This window comes from Chroicocephalus ridibundus, chromosome 6, assembly GCF_963924245.1.
Source record: "Chroicocephalus ridibundus chromosome 6, bChrRid1.1, whole genome shotgun sequence".
NCBI lineage: Eukaryota > Metazoa > Chordata > Aves > Charadriiformes > Laridae > Chroicocephalus > Chroicocephalus ridibundus.
Window position 1 is genome coordinate 44112682 of NC_086289.1, and position 25248 is coordinate 44137929.

Here is a 25248-nt window from a genome sequence, read left to right on the forward strand (position 1 = left end):
TAGCCAGCCTCATGCACCCCCCTCTCAAGAGCCCCTCACCCAGGGCAGGGGTTTGAACCCCCCTGTGCCGCCCTGCAAAGCGATGGCGATGCCGAGACGGGGGCGATGCTGCTGGAAAACAATCCCCTCGGCATTGGCAGGGGTGCTTCTGGGCACACTGGAGCAGCTCCGAGGAGCGGGACTGGAGGCAGGAGCAGGGGTGGGCATCGCTACGGGTGCCTTGCAGCCCCCCGAGGGGTGTCCCACTCCTGCCTCTCCATTTTCCCCCCCTGGGAAGAGCTCCCCAGATGAAAAGCAACCCCTCTGCCTGTGTGTTGGCGTGCGGGGCGCAAAGCGGTGCGAAATTATTTAACCCTCCCCTGAGAGCTGCGGCATGATGTTGAAGGCCCTCAAAGCTGGAGGAGCTGCTTGGTGGGTATGGGAGCCCCCGCGGCTTGGGTCATCCCCCCTCCAGGGGACACGGAACGCGTCTTTAAGCGGCGCCGAGGCCAGTGTGTATTTTTCCCAGGTGAACCGCACCTCTGGAAAGAAGTGCCTCATCTTTTACAAAATACTGCTTAAATAAACAGTGCCCCACTATAATTTTTTTCTTTTGAAATTAACTCCTTCAGGCCATGAGGCTTACCCATCCCCACACGAAATAGCTGCCAGGATTTTTAAAGGAAGACAAAAAAAAAAAAAAAAAAATGCGTCTGGGAGAGGAAAGTTTAGCCTGACAGAAGAGAGCCCGTAAATCTCTCTCCCCTTTCCCCGTGGCAGCCGAGGATGGGTTGCGGGAGCATCCTGCCCGTTTCAGAGCCGGGTGCCACTGCACCAACCTTACTTAAAAGGAGTTTTGTGCATATTAATGCGCGTGCACCGAGGCCAGGCTGCACGCTGCGCGGGGACAGCCTATTCCCTGCCTGAATTGAACTATCTTGTTTTCTAATCTAACCTACTTTTTTTCTTTTTTTCTTTTTCTTTTTTTTTTCTTTTCTTTTTTTTTTTTTTTTTTCTCTTTTTGTCAGAGGTTGGTGCTTTGCAGGAACCTGTTCTCAGTGCAATCTCAGAGCTTTTTGTGGGTGTCTGATTTCTGTAACACGCTTTGGTTTCCAGTATGAATGTAACGTGCAGAGAATATCATGACAGTGCTCTAGGTGTATGTGATCTTATCTACCTGACATTTAGGGTTTTTTTAACCGTCCAATTCACCTGATTTGCATAAAAATCACATGATTGTTCTTTTTTTCCTCTTTTTTTTCTCTTTTTTTTTTTCCTTTTTTTTTTTTTTCATGCATCATCATAACAAACTACTCAGGTTCACCAGGCTGGTTTTTGCCCGTCGGCGTGAACGCAGGGCCCGTCTCTCTCCCCTTCCTTCCCCGATGGAGGCTGGGGATGTTAAGGGTAGCACTAGGAGGGGACCCGTGATCCCAGGCAGCCACTGAGATCCTTAATAAGCAAATGTGTACGGTTTAACTTCCAAGAAAACAAAGGAGCTGAGCATGCATCCCATCCGGTTCTTGTTAATTTAAGTAGACGAGACTTGTTTTTATTGATAAGGAAACTCCCCCGGAACAGCCCCCCGGATCCCAGAAGGCTCCCCCTGCCGCGGCCGGCCTCATTACAAAACAAGGCCGCAATTAAAATAAACTCCAAGAGCTAAACAAACTGCTGCCTCTCACTGGTCATGTGTTAGCTTTAGCCTTTAACGCAGAACAAAATGTTTTCCTGGGTATGGGAAGAGGCATGGGCTCCAGCTGGGAGGAGGAGAGGGAGCAGCAGCCGGGCGTATGGAAGTGACAGGGAGTGGAGTGCTGCGATGCTCATCGGGGCTCTTTTTTCTTGTTTTCTTTTTCTTTTTCTTTTTCTTTTTCTTTTTCTTTTTCTTTTTCTTTTTCTTTTTCTTTTTCTTTTTCTTTTTCTTTTTCTTTTTCTTTTTCTTTTTCAATTGGAGTGTTTGCGATCTGACTGGGTCCTTACTAGGAGGGAAAGGACTGAGAGTGGAAAAACTTGAATGTTGTGGTAGAGCCTGGCTGTTCCAGCATGCCCTGGGCACACCTGGCCATACCTCGCCCCTGCCCAGTCTGGCTCCAAGCCAGCCCACCCCCCCGCTTGCCCATCCGCAAGCCCCCGGCCGGCTTTGTGTTGCTGCCATCGCGCCTCATGCAGAGGATTTAGATGGCCGTAGGTACCACTTGGCATCTGGAGCTGGAGTGGTGTTGTCAGGGGGACATGGGGCACCCCAGAGGAGAGGCCCAGAAGGATGGAGAGGTGGATGGAGGGAGGGAGGGACAGCCAAAGGCTGCTGAGGAGCACGGGGCCAGCTGACCTGCAGTGCCTCCGTGCAGCGACGTGGCTCCCCGCACCGCCTGGGAGCGTGTTGTCGCCTCCATGCCATGTGCAGGCACCCCATTTTGGGGTAACGAATCGCACTTGGACCGATACCCCGCGAGAAGCACCACTCCGATGACTGAGGGCTGTGTGTCTGCGCCGTGCTTGGATAAAACCCCGGGATAATATTCCTGCAAAATTGCCCAAATAACTGGCATATCTGCTTGGCAGGAGACGGTGCAGACTTGCCTGTCAAAAATGACTTTCCTCCCACATAGGCAAAGGAGGGAGATATCTGCCTGTCTGCCTGCCTAATCTCTCAAACACCGACTGTGAGTAAACACCAGTTACCGGGAGGTGCGTAAGGATCGTCCCTGTCCCGCTGGGCACCAACAGCCCCGTGCCACCTCTGCCCCATCTTTGATATAAAAGGGAAACCCCAGCCAGAGGTTTTGTCCAGCCACAGATAATTACCTCCCACCCCTCCCCAGTCCCAATCAATATTTAACCAATTATGGACCAAAGCCTGGCAGTGCCTTGGTGGGGCTGTGCTGGGCGAGGAGCCTCCTGGCAGGGCTCCTGGCAGGGCTCCTGGGGGAGCCTTCACCCGGCACAGCATCCCCTTACTTGTCCCCAAACCTTGGCGTCCTGGCACCCATGAAAACCTGAAGCTGCAAATCTCTGGCCCGTGGCTGAGCAGCAGCGCTGACCTCTTTCCTTTTCAGCAGATCCGTCAGCTTTCAGCTGTCAAGATTAAAACAAAAAACCTCACTAACCCCTTACAGATACTTTCCCGATAAAGAGTTACGCTGAGGTAGTTCAAACCTAATGCAAAAGTGGTTGCTTTGTTGGGAAAAATAAAAAAGAATAAAAAGAAAAAAGGCAATGCTTGCTTTGGATGGTTAATAGTATTATTTATTACCCGTGCCTCAGAGAATCTTGCAGCTCCCTGACATTAAAAAGCAGAAGAGAGCCTAAGAAGAAGGATGATGCCTCAAAGTCTTATGGGCACAAGCACATCGAAATTAAAAGAGGGATTTGCATCGATCCTGATCATTTTGAAAGAGGCCTCTAAAGTTCAGGATAAACCACTGTGTTGGGGTTTTTTTTGTTTTTGTTTTTGTTTTTGTTTTTTAATAACTCCTGGGATGTCTCGGCCGGCAGAGCGCTACGTGAATTTCAATTTCTCTCTTCAAATAAAACATCAACATAATTTTTATACTCTTTGAAATATCTGCACAATTTTGTTCACTGAAACCCTTTGATTTAGACTTAAAGGATTTCGTGACTGGATGGGAGGGTATCTAGAAGCAATGGTGAAAAAGGTAATTATTTGTTTTACTGCCTCCTGAAATTCTTTTATTTGCCTGTACTATCTCTAAAAGCATGTCTGGCAATAACAAGCTGTCTCTGAAAAGAATTCAATTAAATGTATTGCCAACAGAATATTTTATAATTTTTTATACCAGTAGTTAGAGTGTTAAATAATATATTAGTAGATTTATAGACTACATTTAGGTATGACTATGAATAGCTACAGTAAAAAACCAGAATATTCATGTGAAAGCAGGGGGGAAGTTTGGTTCTGGGTTTTAAGAGTTTTTCTCCTTGTCATTCTTATTTGAGTTTCAGTTTTAGGACTGAAGAAGAATTTGGTTTTCTCATCTTTTTCTGTTACTCTCAAATGACAAGAATAAGTCGGCTATTTTTTGAGACAAACATTCCCTGTGGGATCTCTCCTTCTTTTAAATAATTAAATATTAAAGGAGTAAGAAAGAAGCAAGCAGATTCTACCACACGGACATGAATCGAATGGGATATTTATTTGCATAGGTACACGGCAAATAGGGAAGGATCGATCTCGAAGCTGTATGAAACGGCCAGTTACTCCATTACCGTGTTACAAATAGATTATTACCCATAAGAACGTAACTCTTAATGTCCTAAAAATAATTTAACTCTAGGATTATTTTTATTTAATCTGGTAAATGACAAATATATTTTTAATTCCTATAAAGCAGAAATAAAACGTTTCCCAGGAGCTGGAAAGCAAACCCAAATGCTCCCCCCCACCCCCCAGCTCCTCCTATTTTTTAAGGACATTTCTTTCTTTTTTTTTTTTTTAATTCTTTTCTTTTTTCCTTCCAAAGTCTCATCGGCTCTTCTGAATTTTGCAATTTATTTCTCCGTCCTTCTCCCTCAAGAAAAACACTTTTCATCAGAAAACATGATAGTTGTGGGTTTTTTTTTTTCTTCCGAGCCTCCCTGCAAATTGCCTGCCTCTCTCCAGACAAGTTTCTAGGATCAACAAGTTAACCTTCAGAAAGATTACAAAGGTACAAGTGGGCTGCTTAAGAGGTGAATCATTAAACATCAGGTGAAGTATACGACTGCAGAAGGTTTCAATTAAAGTGACAGTTCAGGCAGCCTTCGCCTGCCCGGGAAAGGTATGTTTTTATCCTCAGCTCCGCGTCGGGAGCTGCATCCACCCCGGACAGGGAGGGCTGGTTGCCCCCGGCCGCCTTCTACATTGCCCAGGGCTGCTGCCGTCGCCACCGTCCTCGCTCCTGCAAAGACCAACACCGCTTTCAGCGTGATAAATTTGACGGTGACAGCATTAAATATGGGAAAGGGGCCAGATCTCCTCTCTGTCCCACCCAGGCTGGAATGAAGGAGCCCGTCTCGGACCTGCCTTCCCACAGGCTTCACCCAACGCGCCTCATTACCCCGGCTGGAGGGAGAGCAGGATCGGGCCCACAACCTTCCCCATTGCTGCCCCGAATCCTACTCACTTCAATTTATTATTATTAATTTTTTAAAAGTAGTTTTCTTTTAATATGACAGCATATTTAATAACAGCCCCAGGGCGGAGGGAGGAATGCAAGATCCTTGTCGAGTCGTGGTAATCCCGTGCTGGCGCTGCCTCGTCCCCGCGGCTGCTCAGAGCAGGGCTGGCATGTTGGCACCTCTGGCCCCCTTGCCAAATTCCTCGTGGGTACCCAGGGGCTGTCTGCCCCCACGCAGAGCCCACATCTGTGCACAGCGGGCACCGCACGGGTGACAAGTCCACAGGCTGCTGCCCTGCACAGAGGTCCCGCATGCTCGCAAGGGGTACGTGCCACCTCGGGCTTGTTTTCCAGGGAGCACAGGCAGCACGGTGGTGAGGCAGGAGGTAGAGAGGGGTCAGGTCAGCCGTTCCCCTGACCTGGAGACACGTTGTGACATTTTCTGGCACTTCCCTGATTTAAATTTGAAGTATTTCTGCGTTTTATGTTTCGCTTCGGCATGTTCCCACACGGCAGACCCGCATGTGGATGAGCTCCTCTCCACAAGGATGCTCCAGCGATTGGGTTAATTCCCTCCTGCTAATTCCTTACATAATCATGTGGGCTCAGATCCTCAAAAGTATTTGTGTGCCTGCCTCCCTTGGAAATCAGGGAGTTTAATTGTCTGCTAAAATCATTGTGTTTTGTTTTGAAAGCAGAGCAGGAAATAACAAACTTGGGTTTTACGAGATTTCTTTGCCTCTCTGCGGTCACAGAGCATTTTCTCTACCTTCACAAATAAATTCACGGTTAAATAGTGTAGTGCCCAGATTACAGATGGATTTTTTAGGCTGTGACCGGTGGGAACTGGGTGCCTACGTAGGTTAGGGGAGCTGGGTCTTGGCCTGTTGGTGCTTCTGGTCCCAGTTGGTAAAATGCGTATAGGACAACGTCACGGTCTCACAAAGATGCTGGAGGGAAGAATCCATTAAAGACTGCGAGATGCTGAGATAGGAGGGTAATAGAGATCACGTCAGTGAGAGATGCCATCTATTACAGATAACTATTGCACAGCTGACTGCATCTCCCTCTCTGGAAATGGCTCCTTTCTTAGTTTCATTTTTGGCTACACGACCCCAAAGAATTCCTCTCACTCCTTCGCGTTTGTCCCCTTCAGATATTTCACGCAATACGGAAGAAGGAGGAATCAAAATACCATGACATTGAAGTTTATTGCCGATTCTGCTCACATCGGTTGAAATCAGTCACTAAAACCTCAGCCTGCAGGACCCCGTGCTCTGTATTTTTCTTGTCTAGGTAATCGCGATGGCAGCAGGGGGAGGTAAGTAGAAGGGAAAAGGACTGATTTTATTAGGTGTTAGAAGAGCTTATTAGAAAACGGGGGGGAAAAAAAGCAATAAAATTATAAAGACGGGAATTAAAACAAGTGATGAAATCCAGTCCCTGCTGAGTGCAAGGGGACACTTCGCTCCGCGTGCACCCTTTCATGGTTTGGAAGATGCCCAGGCGTTGATAAACGTTTTTACAAGAGCCTGACTCCACAGCAGCAAACGGTGGTGAATACCAGGAGAAAAAATCCTCGGGTGCCAGGATCAGCCCGGCAGCTTCAGAGGCAGCGTTTAACCTGCTGCCTCGCAGCCCGTGGGCCCTGTTTGGGTTTGTTGTCAGCGAGCAATTTGGATCTGCAGTATACCTGGGTTATATTTAGGCCAATTAAATTAATTGCTGGAACAGACAACCTTTTTTAGACCCAAGGCAGTTTTTGCCCCCCTTCTCGATACTGTAGGGCTGATGTAGTAATTCTGGGGCTTTGGTTTGGCAGTCAGAGCGCGTGTGTATTTTATGTAAGAAACAGCAGCAGGGATGGAGGCTGCTAGACAAATATTTGGTTAATTTTTGTAATTATTAGTAATAACAATACTCTGCTCTTTCAAGCACCTTTCATCTCCGAGCGTTTTCGAAATGCGAGTAAAGCCAAGCCACGCAGCTCTGCTCTAGGGGCTGTAATTAGCTTTAGCTCCGCGTTGTAGATGTGGAAAGTGAGGCGGAGGGAGGCGGGAGGATCGGAGGTGCGGCAGAGCCAGGGAGCAGTGCCATGAGCAGCAGCCAGCAAGGCCTGCCTGAAGCAAAGCTCTGGCCACCACCAGGATCTCGGTGGACCTGTCCTACGAGGCAAGCTCGTGTCACCATGCTGTGCTGATATTTGAGCCGGCTCCTGAGCCAGGAGCCTGAACTTTCCCTCCCGCGAGGTTTAAACGCACCCTGGCCAGGAGGGTATGCCTTGGTCACCAGCCCATGTCATCTTCTCTCAGTGTCAGAAGTGATGGGACAAGGCGGTTTCATGTGGTTGCCCTTCTTGGCCCTCCTGGTGCCTGGCTCCACATGCCAGAATCCCACAAGATGAGGGCAGTCCCTCAGTGACCAACAGCAGGAAGGACCTGGTGGGCTTTGGAGCCTGGTCCCCACATCTCTGGTCCATCACATCCTCTTTGGTAGCTACAAGCTTGCCAGGTTGTCTTTTTGCCTCTGTCTGCCTGTTGCAGGACCTCTTTCCCCACATAGTTAGGCTGCTTCTTACAATTTCCACCCTGTGTTTGTTCATAGACCATTGGTTCCCCACCATGCTTACATCAGCTCGGTACCAGCTTTGCCCTCCTGCTTCTGTATGCTCTAGGTCTCTTGGACATTTGTGTCCAGGCTGTGTTTGTCTTGCTTCGAAACGGGTAGAAAACTCAAGAATTTGGGGTTATGCCTTAAGAAATTCAGCATCTAATTCAGAAGTGATTTAATAGACCTCTGCCCATTTCTGACTGACTGATCCCTGTCCCTCTTTTTGGCCCTGGAGCAGAATTAGCTGAACATACTATGTGTCCTGCAACCTGTCCACCAACCTGGCAGTCTGCACCATGCCCTTATCACCATCTCCTTCTGCAGTTAGTATGTGGGGCTTTGGTTCATGACCCTTGTTGGATACCGCTGTGGCGGCTGAAGAAGTTGCCATTCCACCCTGTGACTCATGGATGTATGCGGAGGACACAGATCTCTCAGGAGTGAACCCTCCGAGATTGCAGGAGACATGGATAAGGTGATTTCTATGGGCTCTTCCCGTCTGCACCTTCCTTTAGTAGGGTCATGTCATGTTAGCCAGGATCTAGGCCTAAAACTAAGATGGGTTATGTAAGTCCTAGATCTGATTTTGAAATAAAGAAAAGATGTAATAATCTATTATTTCTCTTCTCTCTCCTCTCCTCTCCTCTCCTCTCCTCTCCTCTCCTCTCCTCTCCTCTCCTCTCCTCTCCTCTCCTCTCCTCTCCTCTCCTCTCCTCTCCTCTCCTCTCCTCTCCTCTCCTCTCCCCCTCCTTTCTGATGGATTACAAGTGTGTGTTCCCAGCAAGTTTCCCAGTTTAGGCCCTAAGTGCTAGCACAGAGATCCTGGCTGTAATGCTGAAATTAGTTGAGCCCAGCAGATCATCAGAGCTTCGACCCGACACGAGGATTCAATCACCTAAGTATATTACAGATCCCAATTGACCCGGTACTTCTCTCTTTTATTATCCGTGCGCAATCTCTCCTGCTGTGCCAAGATTTCCGTGTTCTTCATTTCTCTTCTGTCTCTGATGCCACAAAGTCAAGTGAATGTCTTCAAGGAAATCTCAGTAATAAAACCTATTTCCTCCTCCCTGCTGCAAAGAGAAAGCAGAGTAATAGTTTCTTTATCCATCAGGGACCGGTTAATGCCTCTCTCCTCATCATCACCAAATGCAACTAATAAAGGAGTAAAGGAGATTTGGCAGTTTAATGCAGCAGCTAATTTTGTGCCTGCTGCTCTGCCAGAAAGTATTTTCACTTTTGGGTGATGCCAGAATAGCAGAGCTGATTAATTAGCCTTCTCTTGAGCAGGAAGAGCTCAGCTAAGATGCCTGCAGCCCCCAGACATCCCAGGCATTGGCCAACCTTGTTAGTAGCTGGCGTTCCCAGTATCTCAAGGGTTCATCGGTCTGTCTGCCTGGGCAAGGTGAAAAAATGACAGTGCAGAGCTTTCCCTCGGGAGGGAGCGGGACTATTATACACATCAGCATAGCTCTGTCACCGAGAGAACTGGGTAGAGAAAGTTTCTAGCATCCAGATGCCGGACAGGCACCACTGAGGTGGTGGCTCACAGTGGGTCACTACAGAGCTCAGCTCTGTGTTGGAGGGAGGCAGTGCACAGATTTTCAAGCCCCTCTGCCAATCCAGTTTTTGGGGGGTCAGCCCTGCAGCCATCACATGCAGGCATGGGGGTCTACGGGAGACGACTCTCAGGAACAGTAAATATGTTTGTGCAATGAACAGAAATGCAAAACAAGGAAACTGCAGCCTCGGTGGGAGATTGTCTCAGAAGAGACATTCAGACTCATTCATTGACTGCAAATAGTCAAATACATAGGAGACACCAGCCACGCGTGAGGGCAGCCCCCCAGAGCAGCACGTGCCCACAGGACCATGACAAGCAGAGCCCCAGTGCTGGCTCAGTAGTGCTCTCCGTGGGTCATTAACTCCTCCCAAGCTCTCCATGCCCTGCCTTTTTCTTCCACAAGGTGTTTCAGAACAGCTTAAGACCGTGGACAGATTAATTAAACTCAGGGACAGGAACAGACAGCTTCCATAGAGCCTGGTCATCTTCCTTTCCATGTAATTTCTCAGAGGTTTTATGGTAATGCCTGTAAGAATTTGTGAGACCAGGAAACTAGTGAGTATGTTCAGAGGCAGAGAAACTCCCTCCAAGCATGTGATGAGTAGGATCCAGCAAAACAAGTCCCTTGTCTTGGTTGGGTCCCTCTAGATGATGTGACCGTAATGGTAATACTGAGAATTTCAGTCTGGAGACTCAAACAACTTCTGCCGTCTGAGAGCTGGTGGGAGATGAGTGGCTGTGGAGAGGGGAGCAGGAGCAGGCAGATGGTATGGTCGGTTCTTCTCTGGACCTGCTGCTGTGTGAACCTGGGCAGGTATCCCAGCATGAACATCTTCACTGGGGCTGGCTAGCTGCACCGCTTTTCTAATGGGTGCCGAAAACCAAAGAGGCCCTTCATCTCATCCTGATGGAGCAATCCATGGTAAGCTGGTTGTGCCCTACAGGTATCTTTATGGGCCATCGAGATGGCTACCTCAAATGCGAGCCCCAGCCTTGACGATGTTCAGACACAACCCCTGTTTGGGGTTCCCTGCTTGTTGGCAGCGGCTGGTCCTGCTGGGCTGGCGCTGAGCAGGTCAGAGCCCTGGCTGTGCCCTGGCTCGGAGACACGCTGTGCCCGCGCTGCTCCTTTATGGCCAGGGTTAAAACAGGATGGAAAGTCAGGGCAGGCTTTGGGAAATATGCGTCTCCATGTTTTCTCTTTGCTGACCCTGCAGCAGAAGGTGGATAACTGTTTTTTATGATGTAGGGAGGACGGACGGGTTAATTAATGTCACAATGTCCAGATGGAAGCCACTACAAATGCACAGTGGCGTTACTGTAGTGAATGCTGCTTTACAATCCGTAACACAGTGTCCTTATTAGAGATTTTGCTGTGGGGAGCAGCGCCTGCACTGTACCACCTAGCAGCAGAGGGGAAGGCCCTTTTGATCCCACCTCCCCAAATCAGCTTTCCCGGGAGCTGAGCTCAGGCACAGCTGTGCTTTGCCGGACACTCTCAGGAGACACGGGCTTAATGCCATCCTTATCCATCAGAGACCCCGAACGCATCCTTGGCAGGAAGCGAGGGCTCGGACCCTGCTGCAGGTGGGTGAGGTTTAAGCCAGGCTGGAAAGCGATTGGGTCAGAGGGAAATGTGGTGCCTCTTGCACAGAGACCCGGAACAGCTGGTGGTGGCTGAAACTTGCCATTTCAAGGCGCCAGGGTGCTAAACTGCAACACGCAGAGGGGAGACCTTGTTCCAGCAAAGGAGATAAGATGTTTCAACTGGTACTAACTATCCGGTATGAAACCGGACTGAAAAACAAGAGAAGGTTGCATCTACAAGGCGGTGCAGCCGGGCGATGGGGCGGCAGCCTTCAGGCGCGATGTACAGCAGAGATAAGGCAGAACAAGCACGCAGCCAGAAAATGGAAGCGGGAGCAGTTTTGCATTTTTCTGGAGCAGAACATTTTTCCACGTAAAACATATTGTGCAGGCGTTTCCGTCACACTGTATCCAACTTCACCACGAGGGGAAAGAAGTTGCTTTTCTTCCGCTATCTGGCTCTGACAGGGCCACTCCAGTGGCTACAGAACCCTCGGGATTGCTGAGAGATTCCACCACTGGGAAGGGTGGCCTTGGCCTTTCATGTGCACGGCGGTGTGCGGGCATGCTGAGAGCTAGATGAGGCTGTAGCATCCCCCCTGACCTTGCAGAGCATGCCTAGTTTTCCCGGAGAGCGGCATGCCCGGGTCCAGGGGTGGCTGGGTTTCCCAGCGTGCTGTGGAAGGTGCTGCCAGTGCACGGAGCAGACGGAGCTGTGGGGGCAATGCAGCAGCAGAGATTGACAAATCAACTCTCCTCGATTTATCCGGCTCTCCCGGATGATATCTTGAAATGTCTCAACCCCATCGCTCCAGCCCGGCCTGCCAGATAGCAGACAGCTTGTGCGTCGCTGGGACGGGGCTTGGGCAGCAAGCGAGTCCAGCAGGAAGACTGGACTCTGGCTGCAAGGGGACTGATCTCGCTGCTGTGTCAGTCACGAGACCAAGAAATGCTTTTTTTCCGTAAGAACTTGTTGATTTTAAAAATAAAGCAGCCACGGCCTATGCTCCCAGGAATGTCTGGGATCGGGAAAGTGGAAAGGCATTTTTCCGTCTCTAGTGCAATTTGCACTGTAAAACCTACACAGTGTTTGTCCTTCTGGACCTCCCTAGCTCCACACTTCTGTGGCATTTATCAACACGGTGCTTTGGTGATTGACCTTCTTCCAGATCGCTAACACGGCTGAAGTGACATGGTAATAGTGCCAAATTCCTGGTATCTGACAGCTTCCCCCTCCCTGCCCAGAGCAGCCAAGTGGATCTGGGGAGCACTCCGCTCCTGGAGCAAACAGCCTGGTCCGAAGGTATCTCTGGATCAAACCAAGGCCCAAACCTGTAAAAACTTGTGCACCTGCTGAGATCTGAGAGCATGAGTAATCACAGGGACTGAACATATTATTTCTACCATTTATTCATACGCGCTATTCCTATGGCTCTCTTCCCCTATTATCTCAGTGTCTTGTAAACATTAATGAATGGTTCCCAGGTCCCAGCACACTGCTTCAGTGTTTGGGTTGCAGGTCACAGGGAATGGTTAAAGTGACGGGAAAAAACAGGGGGGTTGGATTTCAAAATGTCTGGTTTTATTAAAGTTTCTTTGCCTAGCTTCTGGAGCATGGGAAATTCGTGCTACCTTAACGGTGGGGTTTCGAACCGTTTCAGAAAATGTGGTGGAGAGTGACCCACACAAATTCAGCCAGGAGCTGGAGGACCTCCATGTGCCCCTCGGTCGCACTCTGTGTGACAACACATTGGGGGAAAAACTTGCCCAAATGTTAAAGGGACAGAGCTACCCGAATACATGATGCAAGGCCTGGTCTGGGGATGTGTCCTCAGCAGTGCGGTGTTGGGTGCAAACGTCCTGTTGAGTTAATTCACGCAATGGCAAAGGGCTGGGAGGTATCCTCAATTCCCAGGCTCAGAGCTGGGGATGGGTGAAATTCTTTCACCTGAAACTTCCCTTGTGTGAAAAATGCAAATTTGGTGACAAATAGTTTTGAGCATTAGTGCTGGTTGTACTAAATTGTTTGTCCTGAGAAAAAAATTCCAAGAAAGTGCATTTGCAATGTTTATTTCAGTTTGAAATTCCCCTCCATTTTACTTGTAAATTACTCCAAATCAAAGTGCAGCATTTTCTCCTCACCTTTCACATTTGCTGTAATTTAAATAAATAGACCTACTTGCAATCTGAACTAATTCCCTCCTTCCTGACTTTTCAGAACTAGTCATGAAACAAAACGACTCCAAATTCATTTTTTTTTTCAGACAGCTCTCCCCAGAACCATTAGACGCATTAACATCCACCACATAAATGAAACCACAGGCTATCGATGTTTTGAGACAGCTGTATTTCCCACCAGAAATTTGCATAGCATCACCTTTGTAGCACTCTGAATTACTCTACCAATATTTTTTTTTTTTGGGGTGGGGGGGCAGAATGCAAGTTGCTGGTACCAGACCTAGAATTAGGAGACTGGCAGCCATGCTCGTATCCACCAGTCCCAGGTTGCTCCACCTGCCTGTGTGCTAGCACAAGGCGACCTTCATTCATTCCTTATCCCATCTCTCCTCATTGTATCTGTCCCCAAGTAAGTGGCGTCATCCCATTTTCCTAAACCATGTCTTTCTTCTCTGGCAAAGCCATCCTGCTGAAAGATCTGGTCCAAAGAAAGGTTTAAAACAACCTTTCAGCAACAAAGCATGACCTTTCTGAAGGTTCCAGCAGCTATCTCTGCAAAATTTCAATTTTTGCCAACACTTAAGGTTTTCATCAAACTCCCATCTAACAAAGTGTAGTTCTCAGCAACTGGAAGCAGAAGTAATTCAGCCCTCCGGGCAGTGATATTTATCTGCATCAAGAAAATTCTTCCGATTAGACAGAAAATGGATATTTTTTTCCCCTGTAATATATACTTTTAGTGAAATCCTCCAGCTCAATTCCCCTCCCCCCTCAAAAAAAAAAATAGTAAGAGCAGAAAGAGAAAATAACGAAACCAAAAAATGCTTTTCCTGCAGAAAGCACCGTTTCCTGGCGAGCTCTGCCACCAGCACGTTCCCGCTCTGTCTCTTGGGAGGTGCGAGCAGAGAAGGTGCAGGAAGGCAGCAGCTTGCCCTGGTAGTTGCGTGTGGGTCCTGCCTACTTTCTGCCTCCCCCACTCCCAGGTGACCAACCCCCTGGAAACACAAGGTTTTGGTTTTCCCACAGTGGGGAACAAGAGAAGATGAGCCTTTTTGGAAGTGGTCGGTTTTGCAAAGTTGAGTGGAGATGAGGACCGTGGTGAGGCTGACACTTCTCTTTGCTCTCCACGTGAGACATGTCTTCTCATCAGGGATGCTGATGGAAGTGGCCCAGCTTGCTCCACCCAACGTCGTGCTGGGATGTGCAGCTGAGGATTGTGTCCGTGGATGGAAGGGTTCCGTATGGACCCCACAGCCCCCATGCCTCCAGCAGGATGGAGGATGCTGGCTCTGCATGGCCCCCGGGCTGGCATGCAGCACTCAGCACAACAAGCTCACCCCACCGCCTGCATCCGTGTGGCAATTAGGCAACATTTAATAAAAAAAGATGGGGGTGGAAAAAGGGAAATGAGAAAGAAAAAGAAACATGAAGGAGATGATGATGAAATGTTTGCCCTGCCTGGAAAACTGCCCTGGCAGGGCAGGGGCAACGTGAGCAGCACTAGCAAAACACGCTGACGCTGCCCCAGAAACAGCCTGTGGAAAGATGTGGGTCAGTTAAGATGGGTGTACTCAGGAGGCCCATGTCCAGAAATGCCAGCTGTAGGAGCCCTGCTAGGCAAACACCAGGACGCTGTTGTTACATGGACATTGCAGAGGGGTGCTGCCAGGGCTGGGGAGGAGGAGGGAAGGAAGGTCTGGCGGCCCAGATCAACTCCCCTTGCCCTGGGAAGTTTGAGTCTTTTCTTGCCAGGTCGTGCTGGAGCAACTTGACTGAGTGAGGAAGGTCCTGAGCAAGTGAGCCCAGTCTGGGCATCCTCCCCTGCTCCATCCCTTCCTCTCATGTGTGAATTTGGGGGCTAGAGCTTCTCAGCAGTTCAACAGTTAACCTCTGACCTGTCTCCCTGGTCAGGGAGCCTGTCTCCCTGCAGAGAGCCTGGGCCTTTTTCAGCCCGTGCACTCTGAAGTGTTGCCCAGGAGAGCTTGGTCCTTGAAGAGCTCATTTACAAGCCCTCATGACAGGTTACTTTGCAGAGTAATCCTCTGCAGAGCCCTTTCTTCTGGGAACAAAACTCTTCCTGAGGACAGGTCTCCTGAGAGGGGCCTTGAGCTTGTACTCAAGCAGGGACAATATTTTGCATGGAAAAACTTCCTCTAAGACAACTCAGACTTTCTCTGTGTCTGGCAGCATCTCCCAAAGGTGTGCAGGCTCTAGTTTACCACGTCTTCTGCGTCAGATGCTTCCAGGGTAGAAGCCTCCGTCCAGTCCCACGTGCAGCACTGTAGCAAATCCAGCACGGATAGCTAGAGAGGGTGTTTGGAAATGTGTCTGTCTCTCTTACAGCAGCAGAGCAGGGAGCTGGCGATGGTTCGGCTGGCCCTGCCAGGGACCGCTCGCTCCCTCCACAGCTTTGGCAAATGCTTTGGCACCTGCAGCTGCTCCCCGAGAGGCGTCTAGGAATGGAGGAGCCGTCGCCCACTTGCAAAGCCTGGCATGGCAGGTTTGTGGAACAAATCAGGATGAAAGCGCTGCATATGAGTAACTGAGCTTTAGAGATGCGCTTAAAGGAATGGTAGTACCCACCGTTGGGTACCACCTGTTATTGCTTTCCCCAGGCCATTTGTTTGGGCTCCACAGAGATGTGCTGGATACTTGGAAACTCTCAAGTTCTGAAACTTTCTGCTCCTGTCAGGGGAATAAGGAAAACCCAGCTCTACTCTTCAGGTTCTCAAATTTAATCACTCTAAAAAATGTCAGCTTTAATCCCAGCCCCCATGAATTCTTTATGACATCAACTACGTGTTGACATTCCGAAGTCAGGTATTTTTTAAGGGATTGTTCAGATCTTTTGTAATTAAAAGGATTTAAAAATATAGAAATGTATTAATTCTTCCCCCTCTTGTTTCTGTTTCTTCCTCTTCTGAACAAGCCAATGAATTCATAAAAAGCAGGTGTAATGGAAAACAAACCCAGAAACCTCCCTGCTGAGAAATGTTGTCTAGCAATGGATTTTTTTTTTTATTTCAGCAGGAGGAAACGGTAACATCAAAATGATATCGTAACGTAGTTGGCACTAAACAAGTATAAAGTGCCCCAGATGACAGCCCATCACCTCACTTGCCTTCTATGCTCTAGGTGTTGAAAATAAACCACTTGTCACATAGACCATAGATATATTTCAGAGGCTGAGTGAGATCCAGGAACACCAGATATTGCAGCGATCCGGGATGACTGGTTGCACCGAAATTCCCTCTCACTGTGAGGCATTTCAGAAACATCCCTGTGGCCTCAGATGGTCAAGAACCACATCCTAGTCATGCACAGGGCACAGCCCAGGATGGGCCATCAAGCCTGTGTGGAAAATGTCCTTGGCCTCGTGCTGTCGTCTACAGCAGGGTTTTGCCTTGGCAATCACGCTGCAGCTAGTCCCCTGGCCATACTCACTAGGAGGCAAAGGATGAGCCTGTGGGCTTGGTGGTAACTGTCTCACTTGTCTGACATCCAAGTGTCCTAACCGTTGCTCAGGGCACCTCCACTTGCCTCTCAGCTACAACTATGCGCCAGGGTCCCATTCTTAATCTGTATCTTAAGCTCTGTTCCTTGCTTTCCAGAGCCAGGCCCTGGGCAGAACTGTCATTGTCCTTTGCATCCAGGGCCCATGGCCTTGGAAGAGATTTTGTGAGGCTGTACCATCCCCATGGGCCATGGGGAATAATAGGGAAAAGAGAAGCAAGCCTTGGAGTCTATCCTTTGTAAAAGGTTTGGTCGAACATCTCTGCACTTCCCAGAGCCTTCATGTGGTAGCAGCAGCCTGGTTCCCAGGGCACAAAAGAGTTGCCTCTGTCCACCCCTCTGTGCCAGCAGCTGACAGAGGCCACACCAGCATCAACATTTGCTCTACCACGTACACTTTACCCACCCGTTCTCTGAGCCTTGCTCTAGGTGTAAACTCTCCCTGCCAGGAAACCTATTCAGCACAGCCAAGTATTTGCCCGGCTCCTGCAGGGCTTCCAGTGAGACCAATGAAAGCCATTTCAGCCAGAGGTGGGCATGCAGCGATGACAGGGTCGGGCAGCAGCTTGGGGAGAAGATTCAGCAGTGGGGGAGGCCAGCTGAAGAATTTACCTTGCGTCATGACTGGCAGCTGCTTGAAATACCCAGGTGGTTTGAGGTTATCCCTCTTTATCCCTCTGACCCTGACCCTCACCTCATTCCTTCCCACGTCAGAGCTCACACAGTCCTCACCAATCTCATGTTCATCTTTTCACCGCTGGGCCCCTGCTCCCGCTTGCTGTTCTGCAGGTCTTCCTTGCTGGGTCATCACTCTGTTCCTCCTGCTTTGCATGGCAAGGACACGGGCTAGCCACACTTTCCTCTCCTCTTTCCCTCCTGCCCTTAGCAGGTTGGAGGGAACCAGTTGAGAAGGAACTGGGTGACTCCTTCTTCAGCCTAGTAGAGCCATCTGACCTCCTGCAATGCCCTGCTTTTAGGAAGGGACAGAGGAGTCATCCTTGTTATGTTTTGCCAGTTCCTAGGATAATGTACAGCGTGACGAAGAGGAAAGAAACCCAACTGCTTATTTGAAGACTCCAGGACCTTCAGGACTGACTCAATTTGGTCTTCGTGTTCAAGTGGGGAATGATTGAGCAAGAACTCGATTTTATCAGAAGGAGGTTGTCCATTCTCTATTCCAGCAGGGATTTCTTCGGTTATTATCTATTCACGCATTTAATTTCTTTAGAAACAGCATCTGCCCAAAAGCTCTGGGCAGCCTGCCATTCCTCTGATGTACGAAGTGTACTTGTTATTGAACCTGGGAATGCATTAGCTACTGATCAGGCCTTGGTCTTGCAAAGTCTTTTCCATATGCTTAATGTGATATGTATAGGAGATATTCAGAGGAACAAAGCTAAGTTTGCCATTTCTCTTTGTGTTGCTGGAGTTACAGTGAGTCACATTCTGACCTCTTTTAGATGCTGCATCATTTCTCCCCTTCCCTGAAAGACACAAGATCCCATCCCACCTGGACACGTGGAATGCAATGATCCTTTCCTACTTGTGAAATTTTGTCAAGTAGCAAGTGTTTTCAGCAGATGTTATTTGCTCTATGATTCTGTAGAAAGCTCTCAAGTAGGGCAGTTCTGCTTAGTTGCAGTCATATGGTTTGGTTGTCGCTCTCAGCAGGACTGGACGAGCCCACCAAGCGTCCCAGACTTGCGTCTGGGGACTGATTTAAAACAAGCACCAGCCTCTGTGCACAGACCACAGGTCAGCAGAGCAACTCCAGAGCAGTTCCAGTGAAGTGACATACAACCTCCTTCTACTATTTCCTGCACAAAACCAAACACTCCCCTTTGCACAAAGGTTTCTGACAGCAAAAGTATCCAGAAGAAAGAGGATCCCAGAAGACCCTAAATCTAGAAAAGGACAAGTTCCTTGTAAAATATGCACAGATGCCTCTGGAAAAATTTCCAGCTGTAGTAACTACCAATAAAACCTATTTTCTACCTTTGCGACCAACTGAACTTATGCAATCACTCTGCTTCTTACATAACGCTGGCAAAATGCCACCCCCTCCCTGTTCTGGAAGAACCAATCTGACGTGTTAGAAGAACATGATTGGAAAGGCTGGCCTGGGCCATTACTTTGCTGGAGCACTTAAAGGACATGTGGAATATACTCAAGATGCCATGAAATAATAGCCCGTGTCAAACAAGTTCTAGGTCTCCTAATGCGCCTTGATCTGGCCACTGAACACACCTGTTTCCAAACTGGGGTGACATGTCGCTCCTTCTTTGGGAGCGCATGGGTGGACCCAGACATGGTCTCCTCTGCCCCACCCAGCTCAAGGGGGTGGGTGAATCCAAGAAGGCACCATAGCAGGAATTAACCATGTGGGGAAACCCGCGCCATTCCCATTCTCCACCACCTTTGCCAGTAGCTCATTGCAATCAGTCCCTGATGAGGAGGTGAGCACAGGCCAGTTCTCTGGGCAGTGCCAGTTTCCCTTCCTTGCTAGAAAGGAGCTTCCCACTCCTAGTTAATGGTGGGCCAGACTTGGGCCCTTCATCCTACTGCTGCAAGGACCCTGTTTGAAGTCACTGCTGTTAAGGATCGGCTCAGCTCATGTGGCTGAGTGGAAATGTGGTGGGAAGGGATAGAAGAACTGCTGGAAATGCTTGAGTGTGATGGCGGAGGGGAATTGCTTTCCTGTGGGCAATGTTCCTTCTATCCCAGCTGTGGAAGTGTAAAGGACGAGTGGAAGTTGAGAAATAAATGTGAAACTGCAAAAGCTGCTAAGGACCTTCAATGCATTTTGTGGACATTAAAAATAAACAACCCAAAACCAGCTCCTGTGGGCTCCAGAAGCGAAGAGGAGGCATGAACATGTGCAGCCAGGGACCTCCATCCTCTCCATCTGCACCGTGGCTCTTTGCCTCATGGTCACTTGGGTCCTGTGCTGCCAGGGGAAGGACCGTGCAAGGTCCACGGAGGGGTGGGCAGCACCGAGGGGTGCCAGACGCTGCTGCTGCCCATGCCACTGGGGAGCAGAGCGTGCCGGGGCCCCGCTGGGTGCAGGAGCCAGAGGCGCAGCTTCAGCCTGTGCCGGAGCGAGCGCTTCGGCGTAAACACCAGGGTGGGGAAGGCGTCTGGGCCAGGGCAGGCTCAGACCTGCGCAGCGCTGGCAGCCCAGCTCTCTCCGTGGGGTTTCTGATTCCGGGAGCAAAGGCGTTCCGAGAAAGTGCCTGCGCTGGTCATGCCAAGCCATCACCAGACACTGCTTAGACTGTGGTCTTCTTCAGCCCCTTTCTTTGCCTCTCTGCAGCAGCTCTTCTGTTGTACAGATGGAGTTACGGGCACAGGCTTTTAATAGAATAAATAGTTTGTGTAAAAAAAAAAATTATTGTGCAGTTATTGCCCTCTTAAATCTGCTCATAAAAGGCTACAACAGACGAGGGAGGAAATTACTGCCGACCTGCAGCTGGTCAGCTTCTGTGAGGGCTCCGTCCAAGCTCGGCGTTTCACACTTAGCTTTTCAAGATGTCATCTCATGAAATTTTACAGGCTCAGTGGGAGCAGGCGAGGTCAGTGCCTTAATGGGAGAGAAGCGAGGCGATGCAGGGAGCGGGTGCGCTGGTTCGGCAGGCGCTACTCTTGCCCATGCCCGCTGTGCCATGCCGTGCCATGCCGTGCCGGGGGAGCCACGCTTCGGAGCGGGGTTCTGGTCACTTCAGTAGCTGCAGATCTCATGGTGTTGGTTTTCGGGAACGCTCAGGTGGCAGCCCCAGCGGCCGGGCCAAACTACTAGTGGGTTGGAGACAGAAGGCCACCGAACAGGTTTGAAGGGATGAGGAAACATTTAGGTCATTTTTATCCAGAGCTCGTCTGCTATCTCTAAATCTTGCCAAGTGGGCACGACACCAGGAACAGTAGGTAAAGTGCAACAAAAACAATGCCAGGCTTTTTCCTTTCTTATTTTTTTTTTCACGTCCCTCTCCTCTCCCATCACTTTCAGTGAGATTACACCAAACGCAACAAATCTGAATGCACATGTCACAATAGAGATGCGGGTGGCTTTAGGGCAACGGAGCCAAAGTGGCGACCCAACTAGTCTGGTGGAAACTAAATTCCAATTTTTGGACATCAGCTTGTCAGCACAGAGTGAATGGGTTGTCTCCACCAGCTCCCCACGCGGGGTCTGCCCAGCCGCACTAAGGGGGAGGACCACAGGGATGCGGGAAAGGTCTGAGCTGGTCTTCACAGGGTAGAGCAAGGGCTGCACACATGGTGTGAAGGGAAAGAGACCAAATCAAACTCCTAGCTTCTCCAGAACACTGTATTTTTGAGGACAGAGTGGGGATATTTATTTTTACCCCTTTTCCTTTCTTCTCCTGGCTCTGGAGCAATGTGGGCTGTACACACAGTGTAGGATGTGAGCACATACTGTACATCTGAGGTGAGATGAAACACAAATATGCCTTTTCATAATAGCATTTACACCTGGAAGAGAAGACCGGTTTATTACCTTGGTAAACAAAAGTTAGAATTCAAGCAAAGTACAAACTTTGCCCCGAGCTATTCTGACAGCGCACCTTGTGTTTGTGAAGTGAACTCGGCTGCTAATGTGCAGCGTGAAGCAATGGGGCCATTTCCAACCCTCCCTCAATCCCCTCGTCCGAGGCCCAAAGTTTAGAAGTTCATTATTTTTTTTTTGGAGGGGGTGCTGTTGGGCTCTGAGATGCCCCCGGCCACACCAGCCGAGATGGCCACTGTTGGTGAGGAGGGCTGTGTGTGGCATATCTCTGCTGTGCATCGGGTCTTCTCTCTCTCCGGAGAGGGTGAGGATTACAAGGTGTGTAGATTTAGCAATACGTGCTGTGCCGAACTGGGACTTGTGTTGCAGGGATATGCTAATGGAGGAGAAATAACTACAGTGCACATGGCAGCAACACTGAGTCCCAGCCTGGCACCCGGGAGGACCTGAGGACCATGGACCTGGCTACACACCGTAGTGTGGCTTTCAGACCTCCAACACTCCAGTGTTACAAGACTTGGACAAGGCTCTGGACCACTTGGAAACTGTCCTCTTATGTGGGACACCTGGGCCTAAACCCCAAAGCCTCCTGGGAAACAAATTTCACTCTGCTCCAGTATTGCACAAAAGGGCAAGCTCTGCCCTGTGCCCCAGCTTGCTCTGTTGCAGTCCACACAACTTGCCAGCTGGGCAGGGAGGAAGGGGATCCAGATAGATCCGAGAGGAGGTGGAGCAGCAGGATGTGTCTGGCACCATGTTCCCAACCCATCAATCCTCAGCCATTTTTCTCCATGCCAGAAGACAGTTCCTGGACCAAGCATAAGGCTGGCTCTGGGCTGGCCCGTTCTGTATTCTCATTAGGCAGCGCCATGTGCTAGGGGCAGAAAACTGCCAGCTTTGCCTGAATAAAAGGATGAGCTTGTTTGGGTAAAATTTACAACCGTCCTCAAATTCCTAGCGCAAATATTTGATCGAGCAAAATCCCAAACTTTTGTTGCAAGCTTGAGAAGTCCGTATAATTTCACTCTGTTTTCACTGATGCTTTTATTTAATTATGGTAACAAAAGGGTAAGAAATTGCAGCCACACAGCGTCAGAGAGACTTTTAACTTTAGGATCTGCAGCCCATAGGAAAGCCTGGTTTTCTGGTGAGACTCTTTTCTTGAAAAATTTCTGAAGAATCTCCACTCCTGGGTGTTATTTCCAAAAGTTTAAATTGCCCTCACTGGGCCTCCACGGAGCCGGTGTGCCCAGGGTTGCAGTGAGGATGGAGGCATGCCAAGACAGCGGAGCTCTGCCTGCTGCCTGGCAGATGATGGTGTCCCCTGCAGTGATATCTGCTGACCCAGCTATGGAGGTCATTAGCGAGACGCTGCGTATCTCACCAGGCCATGTATCTTACTGCAGGTCACTGCCTGCTCTTTCTGGTGACTTAAACACTTTCATCACTCCGTACAGGAGCTGTACCACCAACGGGAGCCGAGCCCTTGAAAAATCTTGCCCTTTCCTAGACCACAGTGTTTTTGCTGGTTGTTTTATTTAGCTCTCTTGACCCCAGGAACTTCCTGGGTTACTTTAAGGAAACAAAATATGTATGTTGGCGAGATGCAACTGAGCTTGGAAGTACACCGGGTATTTATTCTCAGAGCGCCATGTCTGGCAGTAAGAGCTTATTCCTTATACCTTGTGTGAGCCCAGCTACTAAAGCAGGGCATGCACATTGCAACTTATCCGTGCTGCGATCTCTTCGGCCTGCTGGGAGGGGACCTTCTAGAGTTATGCTTTCAAGGGAAGAAAACCAGGACCTTGGATGGTAAAAAAATGACTTCTACAACCACATTTTTTCTGAGTCATTGACCGCACTTTGTTTGCGTGAGGTGGAACACCACCCTCCTGAAAGCAGTCACTGCCACAAAGGGGCAGACCAACAAGCAGATTTTAGAAAACAACACTGAATTCATTCAACATATGAAATGCAGCAGGGACTCTCAGTGGAGGAGAAGCATCCGCAGGGATACATTAGCAAGTGCCCTCTGCCTAGGTGAGGGGTCCCTAGAGGAAGCGCCTTAAATCAAGGAAGCGGTGGAGGAGATGTCAGAGAAGAAGTGCTCACTCAGCTCTCTGATCATAACTTCTGTTGACCCACCCACTTTGCTGGATTACAAGATAAAGTCACGAGGGTTAAATTTAATCTGAATATAGCAACCCCATTAATACAAGTGTAATTTCAATTTGTTGAATGATGGCTTTGGCTATGTTTATTGCAAGGTCTTAAAAATTCTTGGAAGACGAGTACTTACAGAAATTAAATGCATTTCTGCATAGGATTTGTTTAACCACATCAAACATGCCTATGTATACATTGTACAACTGCGGGGCTCGGTTCTGATTAGAGATACAAGATTCCCCAGTGCCGCTTCTGCAGCAGTATGACATAACTTTGCCTGGCTGTTCTAGTCCCTTTGCTTGAGTGATTAAAAACAAGACCAGGCAAAGCGATGAATATCGCCCAGGGGAAGATTCTGCCTGGCTCATGAGAGATTGCAAATGGACCTAATCGATCACTTCCATCTCTAACTTCTTCAGATTCTGTCATGATTCTCTCAGGCATTTTGCAAAATACGCGTGACCGTACATACGGATTTATGATGGGTCCGGAGATGAACAGAGATGTATCTAAATCTGAGAATGGCTGAGTGAACTGTGGGTTCTGGTCAGTGTTGTATGGGGAGGGCTTGCTTCATCTCCAATTTACATGTCTTTAAGTCAGACGAGAACAAGTTACGAATGTCTGCTCTTTGCATGCGATACCCACCACGGCCAAGGGATTTACAACTGTTACCCAGTGGTGCAGGGTCTGGGTTTGTTCTGGAAAAGCCCATTCTCTCGGTGCTTGTGTTTGACCTAAGTTTGTTTCTACAGCGTACCTCCAGAAAATCTCCAACTGGAGACAATGCAGTGACTGGAAGACAACCTTGTCTTTGTCCACTGTGAGACATCACTGGAGTGGCACGGCTACACCTGGGCTCCAGGCAAGATGGGGCATATTCTACTGGTTGCACTGGCATTTGCAGTATTTGCACCAGCACTTTGCTTGGGCTCCAGCCACCTGCACGTGGCGATGAGACCAGCTCCATTCACATGATTAGAGACACTACACCTGTATAACACTACTACACAGCTGCCTTGTGCGTGGCAAAAATGTGACATGGATCATAGTGCAAAGCAGCTTTGTCCAGCGTTCCCTATGATGGATGTCTTCTGACATTGCTCCTCCCTGATACTGGTCAAAAAAGAAAAGCTACCCAGGAGGCTCCGAGATTGAATAGAGATTGAATCCTTGTTACGAGCAAAGAAGTGCCTGGGAACAGCTGTCTGTGCACCACGCTTCCTCTCCGTGTGGCTGGCATGAGTTTAGCTGCAGCCCAAAATTGCAGCTGAGCCATGTGCGAGGCATCCTCTGCTTAGGAAGGGCTGGCCGTGAGTTGTCCACCTGTGGACGGAGCTGTAGCATGCTCTGGTATGCCTGTCCCTCCATGAAAAAGAGCTTGGCTAACATTATATCCCCAAACAGGTTCAAGCTCTGAAAGAATTGCAGAGCTCTCAGACTTGAGTGGAGCCAGTCCCCTGCTTGGGTGTGAGGATTTATGATGTGAACGGTCCAGGGAGCAGAGTCTGAGATTGCTCAATGGACAAGGTATGCACATCTTGGGAGGACTTTTGGGGCAGTGCTCAGTAAGGGACAGGGATCTCGTGTTTGCACCTGTGATTGCACCTGCAAACTCTCCGACACAGAGGTGTGAGCTTGCAGAGCTGGACTGTGGACATGGACTGAAATGGGGTTTATTTCCCCATACCTGGATGCCGCTTTCAGGTGTGTCTGCTGTTGTGTGCTCCTGTGAGTGACTGAGACTCCCCAGGCAACCCCATGTGCACAGATCCCCTCCATGCACCGGAGGAGAACCTTGGCACTGGGAGGTGAGAAGAAAGAGCTAAGTCCAGAGACATGAAATACTCAGCTCAAAGACATTTTAACACTTCATAATTAGTTTCTCCATGCTGCGCTGAGTCTGCCCCTTAGCTTTAATACAATTGTCGCATTAAAATCATAGTAAACCCGTTGTATAGAATATACCTTTCTATTTGTTACTTACTAAATGTATCAATAATCAGCTT